The sequence below is a fragment of the Euleptes europaea genome, chromosome 12, assembly GCF_029931775.1.
Source record: "Euleptes europaea isolate rEulEur1 chromosome 12, rEulEur1.hap1, whole genome shotgun sequence".
Lineage (NCBI taxonomy): Eukaryota > Metazoa > Chordata > Lepidosauria > Squamata > Sphaerodactylidae > Euleptes > Euleptes europaea.
Genome location: NC_079323.1, coordinates 48,443,322 through 48,452,914, shown reverse-complemented (window position 1 = coordinate 48,452,914; position 9,593 = coordinate 48,443,322). Strand labels below are relative to the sequence as shown.

The 9,593-nt window shown below is 39.4% G+C and overlaps 1 non-coding gene across 1 annotated transcript; it reads right to left on the bottom strand.

Moving 5' to 3' along the window:
* Positions 1-341: 341 nt before the first annotated feature.
* On the bottom strand, positions 342-410 carry TRNAA-CGC (transfer RNA alanine (anticodon CGC)). Its single transcript has one exon. It is a non-coding gene; the product is annotated as a tRNA-Ala (tRNA).
* Between the last annotated feature and the right edge of the window lie 9,183 nt (positions 411-9,593).

Sequence of the window (9,593 nt, the reverse complement as noted above, 5' to 3'; positions counted from 1 at the left end):
TTAGAAAACAAATATTAGTAATTTTGCACAACAACAAAAAACAACCCAAATCATACAAAAACCCCTCTTCGACAGTTTGATCTAGTATCATCGTGATTGGACCAATATTATGGAAGAGTCTTCCGAAGGCAAACTGGATGGCAAACATTACCTATTTTCAAAAATTCTTTCAAAGCCCTTTATTTCAGATGATTTTGGTAAAGGCTGATATTCATGAACACATGAACACACGAAGCTGCCTTCTACTGAATCAGTCAGTATTGTCTACTCAGATCGGCGGCAGCTCTCCAGGGTCTCAGGCAGAGGTCTTTCACACCATCTACTTGCCTGGTCCCTTTACCTGGAGATGCCGGGGATTGAACCTGGGACCTTCTGCATGCGAAGCAGATGCTCTACCACTGAGCCACAGCCCTTCTGAGAGTAGTTTTTGAGGACACTGGGTGGATCGTAGGGGTGTGCGTTCAGCAAAGCCAAACCAAACAACAGCAATTTAAAGGAAGCTGAAAAGCAGATCCTGAAACATGCAGAATTTTTTCAACATGATTTGGCTGCTTTGGCCCTGCCACCATTAAAAAAAAAATACTGGGGGAAGTCCCCTCTCTTCCTCCCCTCCCCTCTCCCTTACTTACCGGCTAGCCGGTTAGGCCACCACAGAACCTCCCTGCCACAAGGGTTGTTTAGCTTGGAAAGAAGGCGGCTGAGTAGAGACATGATAGAGGTCTATAAAATTATGCATGGTTTGGAGAGAGTGGAGTTTTTCTCCCTCTCCCATAATACTAGAACTCGGGGTCATCTGCTGAAGCTGGAGGGTGAGAGATTCAAAACAGATAAAATGAAGTATTTTTTCACACAACGCATAGTTAAATTGTGGAATTCCGTGCCCCAAAATGTGGTGATGGCTGCCAACTTGGAAGGCTTTAAGAGGGTAGTGGACATGTTCATGGAGGAAAGGGGTACTCATGGCTACTAGTTAAAATGAATACTGGTCATGCTGCATACCTATTCTCTCCAGGATCAGAGGAGCATACCTATTATCTTGGGTGCTGTGGAACACAGGCAGGATGGTGGTGCTGCAGTTGTCTTGTTTGAGGGCTTCCTAGAGGCATCTGGTTGGCCACTGTTTGAACAGACTGCTGGACTTGATGGGCCTTGGTCTGATCCAGCAGGGCTTTTCTTATGTTCTTATGTTCTTAACTTCCAGGCTCCACGAGGGGCTCCAAGGCAGCTCTGTACCCACCACCACTATGAGTTCTGGGCTCCATGTGGGGTTTGGAGGCAGACACTGCAGCCCTGGAGTCAAGGTAAGTGGGAGGAGATGAGGAAAGCGAAATGGGGGGTGGTAAAATTCAGATTCATGGCTAATAGACCCAATTTGGGGGGGGGACCAGATATTCCTTATATAGGGGTTCAGGAATATCCGGGTTGACTGAAAAATTTAAGGTCTATTAGACCCAAATCCGAATTTTATCGATTTCTTTTGCACACCCTTAGTGGATTGTAAAATCATCAGGTGACTGGTTTTGCTTTATTATATATAGTGCTTTCTTTTTATTTTAGTGTAGATTTTCTGCCTGTTAGCATGTGTTTGCTGCCATGAATCCTTGGACAAAAGTGGACTATAAATACTTAATAACATTTTGTAAAAATAAGTAAAAAAATAATCAAATGAAATTGAGCACATCCACTTACATTACAGATAAGAGACTGTTCATTACACAAAACAAATTGCAAAATTTGATTTCTCCAGAACTCTTCATTTTAACACTTTTGTTCAAAAAAAAAAAGAGCAGTGGAGAAACTGTTTCATTCCATGGTCAGCATCTTGCTCAGAAAGTGTTGAAGGCTTAATTAGATTAGGTGCTACTTGGTGGCACCTAAACCTCCTGGGAAGGACAAATTGCAATCTCCATTTGAGAAGATAAAAGACAATGGTTAATTAAATGTCTCTCCATTACCAAATGGAATAAATGCAGAGGGGAAATGTGGTAGTCATATTAACAAGTTGGACATTAATTTAGATGATGCATTAGGTAAAGAATCAATGGAAGCCAAATTGGGTAATATTATTGGTAGATGGAAGGCAGGAAACCCTCATAAACAAAGTTCCATCCCAGATAATCCTTCCCTAGTAGTTAATCCCTCTTTTTTATGACTAAATTCAGCATTTCCCAAAGAAGGCAAAATCACAGTAAGCACCTATGATCTCTGTTCATTACATAAATGAAGAATTTTACATTAGAGTTTTCTCCCTCTGAAATTACCTATTCACTGAAAATAAGGCCCAGCTGAAACAAAAGCAAAGAGCTTTCCTATATCATTTTGCATGAGCTCATGTTTGAACTGTGCTTCAAACCAATAAGGAAGGTTACTCAAAATCCTACTCATGTCTATTCGATGGGGCTTGCTCCAAAGACAATATTTTTAGATTTGTACAGATATATATGGTGTGACATTGGCCATGACATGGGTTTAGCAGGCAATGCATGAAACAAAAGCTTGCAGTTCAAAACAAAGCCATAATTGGAACATATTCATTTGTCAGGAATCTTTCTATTATCAAATCCTTCAAATAATAATAATAAACAATTTATCTGCAGTGTTCCTCTGTTACATGCATGTAAATACCCCCTGTCACCTTTATCCATCTGTGGTCAAGCCACAGTTTAAATCTTCTAACATATCTGTGGCCACCCCAGGTCATGCCACATCCCTATAAGCAGAGTAGGTGAATTTAAAATGTAGCAAGTGAATTTAAAAGAGTAGCAAGTGAATTTATAAGAGTAGGTGAATTTAAAATGTAGCAAGGGCATGTAGGAGGGGAAAGCTCAACCCATTTCCTGACCCCATTTTTCTCCCCAAATTCACCTCTTCCCAGATGGTTTGTGTTAATGCCAGGGGTTACATAGAGGCCCTTTTCAAACAGCCTTTATAATCTGTATTAGCAGCCGGTTGCTAACAGATTTTTGGTGTCATTTCAGACAGTACTATTTTGGCTCCTGGCTGCTAATGGATTTTTAAAAACCTTTTCATACAAAGCTGCTTGTGTCCTGCTCACGAAGGGGGGCTGAGCCAGGTTTTTCCCCCTTAAACTGGTTTCTTCTGTTTTCAGATCTTCTTTGAGCTCCTGAATTGCTGTAGTGTGGTGTTTGAAATGTATGAGATGCTTTTGAAAGTGCCGCTTCTTTTCCCTGCCCTTTGTTGCATCTTTTTTTTAACCTTCTAACTTTTTTGCTATAGTGCTAGACCAATTCAGTGCTATATTGCCAGCATTCAGATGCTTGCTGGATGCTGGCAATATAGCATTAAATTGCTATATTGGTCTAGAGCTATAGCACAAAAGTTGAAATGTTTTTTTTTTAAGTTGGCAAAGTACATGCTGCAAAAAAGGGCAGGAAAAAAGCAGCATGGTTTGAAAAGGCCAGAGCTCTTCGGACACATCTCATTAACAGGTTTAAATATGCCCCAATACTGGTTTAGAATGGCAATGTGAAAGGGGCCTTAGGCATGGAGCCCTGCTGAAATAAAAACAGCTGGGGATGATTTCAGACTGAAAAGGGTCAGTAGCTCCTTCTGCCAGCAGCCACCACTAAACCTTAAACTATCGCCCTCCCCACACACTTCGTAAGGATTAAGCAGTGTCCCTTTTTGCCTTCAGGAATAGTATAGGAATTTGAAGTGATAGTTCTAAAATAGGCTTTTTATATAAGGAGGAAAAGTCTGTGGGGAAATATTCCAAACACATATAATTTATTTAAAGTTATTAATGAGCTTTTGGCATATTTCTTGATGCCTCTTTGCTGTTTTGTGAATTATTAGGTCGTCAGAAAAGTACAATAAATAATGTATCCTCAGTCATTCTGTTCAACGTTTAGTTGTTTAGATGTATGCCCACACACGTAGCCTTTTTACAATGACAAGAAATCTTCCCACATAATAAACAATTCATTGATTTGAGATCAGATATTACTTGGAGTTCAAGAAAGAATGAGGGCATTAGACTGTTCTCATCTATTGCTTTTTACAGCGAAATAGTGAATTGGTTGAGTAGTATGCAAATAAAGACTGATTTAATGGAATCAGTTCAGGCCACTTTACCTTTATGTATTATACATAAAGCAATGCATTTAACTTCTTTTTGTATTTAATATAAATAAGAACCTTTATGAAAATCCTGCTTTAATACAAACAAGGAAGACGAAGTTTAAAAGGTTATTTGCTTTGACTATTTGTGGATGAGATCTAAGAAAGAGAATTAGATTACAGGAAGCAGGCATCAATTGGGGAAGTGATTTCCATAGGGTGGAAGATGAAAATGTACATTTTGAAGTGAGTTTTAGATAGCTTTTGATTTTATGGGAAGAAAATAGCTAAGGTAATATGACCTAAATATTGTCAATATTTGATATGTCATGATCATATTGTGTTATTTTCTTCCTTTTGTGAGCTTTCTTTGTATTATAGTCTTAAGAAGCTCTGATTGTCTATGTAGGACTGACATGAAGAATTAGGCTTGATATGTTGAAGTCTGGAAAAATTTAACATAGGCTGGGATCAGATTCAAGATTCTGTACAAGAACTGTGAATGTGAACTTAATCCATAAATTACTACAGCAAAAAGCACCAATAGTTATTAAGGGTTATTTATTTATTGGTTTATAGTATTTATATTTTGCCTTTCTGCCCAAGCAGGGCCACCAAGGCCCTGAATAAATAGTTAATCATATATATATCCACCAGATACATTTTCCTATCATAAGCATGAACTGAGAAGGCAACTGAAGGCCAAAGAATAAATGTCCCACATAGTAGGCAGGGTTGCCAGCTCTGGGTTGGGAAATACCTGGAGATTTTGGGGTGGGTTCTGAGGAGGGCGGGGTTTGGAGAGGGGAGGGATTTCAATGCCATAGAGTTCAATTGCCAAAGCAGCCATTTTCTCCAGAGGAACTGATTTCTATAAGCCTGGAGATCAGTTGTAATAGCAGGAGATCTCCAGCCACCACCTGGAGGTTGGAAACCCTAATAGTTGGGGACTTCATACCCAAAATAGATCTCTTGCTTCTTTTTACACCTGCGCTAATGGCAAGGAGGAATTGGTCTGAGAATACATGCAGCTAACAGTGTATTTCAGTTTGGCCTGTTCTGCTCATAAGGGAACTGAATGGTGTAGTTGTTAAGAGCTAGGGTTGCCAGGTCCCTCTTTGCCACTGGCAGGAGATTTTTGGGGCAGAGCCTGAGGAGGGTGGGGTTTGGGGAGGGGAGGAACTTCAATGCCATAGAGACCAATTACCAAAGCGGCCAATTTCTCCAGGTGAACTGATCTCTATCAGCTGGAGATCAGTTGTAATAGCAGATCTCCAGCTACAACCTGGAGGTTGAAGGAAAAATCAGACACCTCTGTACAATTATCAAAGGATGAGAAATTCAGTACAGGAATACAGCAGTAAATAATGCCAAATATATTCTGGCTAAATCTTTACAGTATGTGGTAATATGACCACCAACATCATATATTACCAACAAACACGTGTATTTTTTCTTATTTATAGAATATTCCAACAGGTAAGTGCTCCGAAACGATCGTTTTCTCCTTCAATAGCCTGCTGTTGCTGCAAAGAAAGAAATACACCTTAAAGGACATTTTTAAGTGAACTTTGCTTCAATACTTACTTGATAGAGGAATTGATTGTAAACTTACCTGTTGGAATATTCTATAAATAAGAAAAAATACACGTGTTTGTTGGTAATATATGATGTTGGTGGTCATATTACCACATTCTGTAAAGATTTAGCCAGAATATATTTGGCATTATTTACTGCTGTACAACCTGGAGGTTGGCAGCCCTATTAAGAGCAGTGGTTTGGAGCAGTGGACTCTGATCTGGAGAACTGGGTTTGATTCCCCCCTCCTCCACATGAGCGGCGGAGGCTAATCTGGTGAACTGGATTTGTTTTCCCACTTCTACACATGAAGCCAGCTGGGAGACCTTGGACTAGTCACAGCTCTCTCAGCCCCACCTACCTCACGGGGTGTCGGTTGTAGGGAGGGGGAAGGTATGGTGATTGCAAGCCTGTTTGATTCTTCCTTAAACGGGAAGAAAGTTGGCATATAAAAACCAACTCTTTTTTTTCTTCTATCTGAAGTGAGGTTGGCTGGGGCCTATGCCCATGCTTTTTCACCTCCTTAGCCCCACATTCTAATATTTTGTCCCCCTGAAGGTGATAGCAGTGTCATCCCTATTGGCCTTCCACATATTTCTGTACTGGAAGCCCTTTAAACTGTACTGACTTGTTCTGGAATTGTATTTGTTGTTGTTTTATGTTTTTATGTATAAATATTTTAGATTGTTCTTGAATGCAACTTTCATTTGCAAATGTTTGGTTTCATTTTTAGCCACCTTTGCTACCAATTACCAGCATTTTTTACCACTGTGTGCAACGTATACATTAAAAGGACCACACAGAATGCAGTAAAGGGCTACGGATAACAAAGGACTGTGTATGAACTTCCCTCCATCCCATTTATACATGCTCGTGCCATTATCAGTACTTCCCTCCATCCCATTTATACATGCTCGTGCCATTATCAGTACTTCCAAATTCAGATACCGGTACATTCCTTTCATTTAATGTGATCAAATCAGACACCAAATAGGGCTGGAATATAACATCCTTATATTTTTGGCCTTTAAACACAACCCTTACAAATTCAGAGCAAAGAAAATTCTTCTGAGATGGTGTTGAGGGGGGAAGGGTTCAATCCCTCTGAAGTCACTATTTTTATCCCTTTTTCCCCTTCATATGTGACAGCCGCTGTCTTTTCCACACACACACAAAATCAGTAAAATGCAGCTGCTTGGCCTCTCTGCAATGTGTGGATTGTAGCAAAACCACACCTGGTCAGCTTCATCTATTTGTCACCTGCCGTATAGTACATGAAATTTGTTTACAGCCAGCTGAGAAAAAGATATATAAACTAGCCCACATGAGGAAGATGTTGGATTTACAGACAACTGACAAATGAGCTCGGAATGAGAATGTATATGAGAATAGCCTAGAGTGTGCCATTATGCCATGACATGAATATATGACACCTACCCCCAGCTCACGCTGGAGGCAAATGAGCTATGCTACAACCACCAGAGTAATTTCTCTCGCTTGCAGTTTTTCTCTTCATTTGTCTCTCTGAAACAATACATAATAAGAGAAGCACCTCTTTCCGGCTGGTCCTGAGACTTGCTGCATCTACAAATAAGTGGGGGCTCCCGGCAAGCGCTCGGCTAGTTTGAGGGGCGACGGTTGTCGGTTCAGAGAGAACTGGAAAGGAAGAGGCAAGGGCGACTGTCCATTTGGAGAGAAGGGGCCATTTCTCAATGGCAGGGCCCGTGCTTTGCATGCCCTGGTTTCATTTGTCAGATCTTTGCTTAAGGGAGATTATGTTGCAGAGTTGTGAGCGATCGTGGTCTGCAGGGGACAGAGGAGGCAGTGCTAGGTTAGATGCACCAGTGGCCTCTGTAGAAACAACTCTTGGGATATACTGCTGCTTCAGTGAAACATTAGAAACTATTACATTGTGCTGAGTTAGTAGGGAGATAGACATGAGCAAAAGTATATGTCACCTGCTTTTGTCCTTCACTTTTCCCTGCTGGTTTTGTAGATTTATTTGCATTGTTTACATATTTAAAGTTTTTATTTGCAAAGTATACATGGACGGTTAGTCATTCATATGTAGAACATATAAATATAATGTTAAATGTCAAGATAATTGATACACTAATTTAAATAGCATACATTTTAAGGAAAAATTGAATTTGACAAAACACAAAAGACATGCAAAAGTAAAGTCTCATATCTTTAATTTGCATAAGGAAAAGTATCAAAATTGCAATTTTGGGGTTCAAACAGGAGTGATAAGATTTTGGAAGCATCCCAATTGATAGATATGTAGCAAAAATTGTATGGGATCAGAATCTCAGAATAGATACTAATATGTTTATAGTGCTACTGTTATTCGTATTATAACAACTTATAATATAGTAACAGAGAACAGGGTACACACATAACTAATTTACATCTTAAGTATCAACAAAATTTGGGGGGGGAAATTCATCAAGGACAGAACATTTGGTACTTAACACATTAAAACAGTATTGGTGAAATTACCAATAATACAAGTAAAAATGCCACACAGGATAATTTTAATTAATTGTAGTATGGTATCTTCTTTAACCACGTATCTAATTTGTTTTTTCCATGCTGTTAAGTATTGCTAAAATGTTACCTGTATCAGGTCTTTGGGTAGCAGCAGGTTGAAAATCAAACTGTGAGATTAATAGAGAGAGAGAAAAGGTTAAGAGTTTATTGATCAGACCTTTTGTGGATGAAAAATGGTGCTCGTTGGAGAATGATAAATTCTTTCTGGTTTTCTTTCATAGATAATATTCAGGGGGAAATCTGGATACCTGCTTTTTTTGCCTGATGTATGTTTGCATATGGAGGAGATAGAAAATCTGAAAATACCACTTAATTTCTCAAGTTAAAATGGATGAGATACCATTGTACCTCTTGAGTTGGGAAGAATTCTGGAATTACATTATTCATTCTTTTGGAGCAAATTATTTCCTTATTTGGCTATACAATTAACTTGAATGAAACTGAGTGTTATGCCTTGAAAACAAAACTAAATTAAACGTTAATGCAGTAATCCATCAATTACAGTGACGCAACTAATGGCTCAAAATAGCTTTGTATGAACATTTCAGGATGGATTAATAATATAATTAGTGTTATGTATTCACAATTACAGGAGGAAATAAAGTATTTCCTTAGTTAATCCCTCATTTTCATTGACGGTAAAGTGGTAAGGCAATGAAATGAATATTCATTGCAATCTCACTTAATGTGGGACCTCCACAAGTCAAGCAAACATTTACCAGCCATTACTACTGAGGAGAATTAGGGTACTAGCACTTCTGACCAGTTTCCATTTCTTATTCCATAGAACTCGAGTTATATTTGATTTTCAAACAGCATTGTTGTCTTTGAGACTCCAGTGGACAAATTATAAATGTCTAGCTAGCAGCTTGATTCTAAGGCTGAAACAAATTTCTAGGCCTTGATTAAGGCTGTAAAAAGCACTTGTTCAATGCTGTTCTCTCAAGGCATACATAACATTTGAAAGCCCATGAACTTAACACATGTTAATTGTGTGTGTTCCCGCCCGTATGACAGTGTCACCAGGGGTATGCTAGTATAGATTTCAAGCAATAGTCTTTCCTCACGAAGGAGGAGTGTACAGAGATACGCAAAGTGATGGTATCGCTTTACTCTGCTCTGGTTAGACCTCAACTAGAGTTCTGTGTTCAGTTTTCGGCACCACAATTTAAGAAAGATGCAGACAAGCTGGAATGTGTCCAGAGAAGGGCAACAAAGATGGTGAGGGGTCTGGAGACCAAGTCCTATGAGGAAAGGTTGGAGGAGCTGGGTATGTTTAGCCTGAAGAGCAGAAGACTGAGAGGGGATATGATAACCATGTTCAAGTACTTGAAGGGCTGTCATATAGAGGAGGGTGCTGAGTTGTTTTCTGCTGCTCAAGA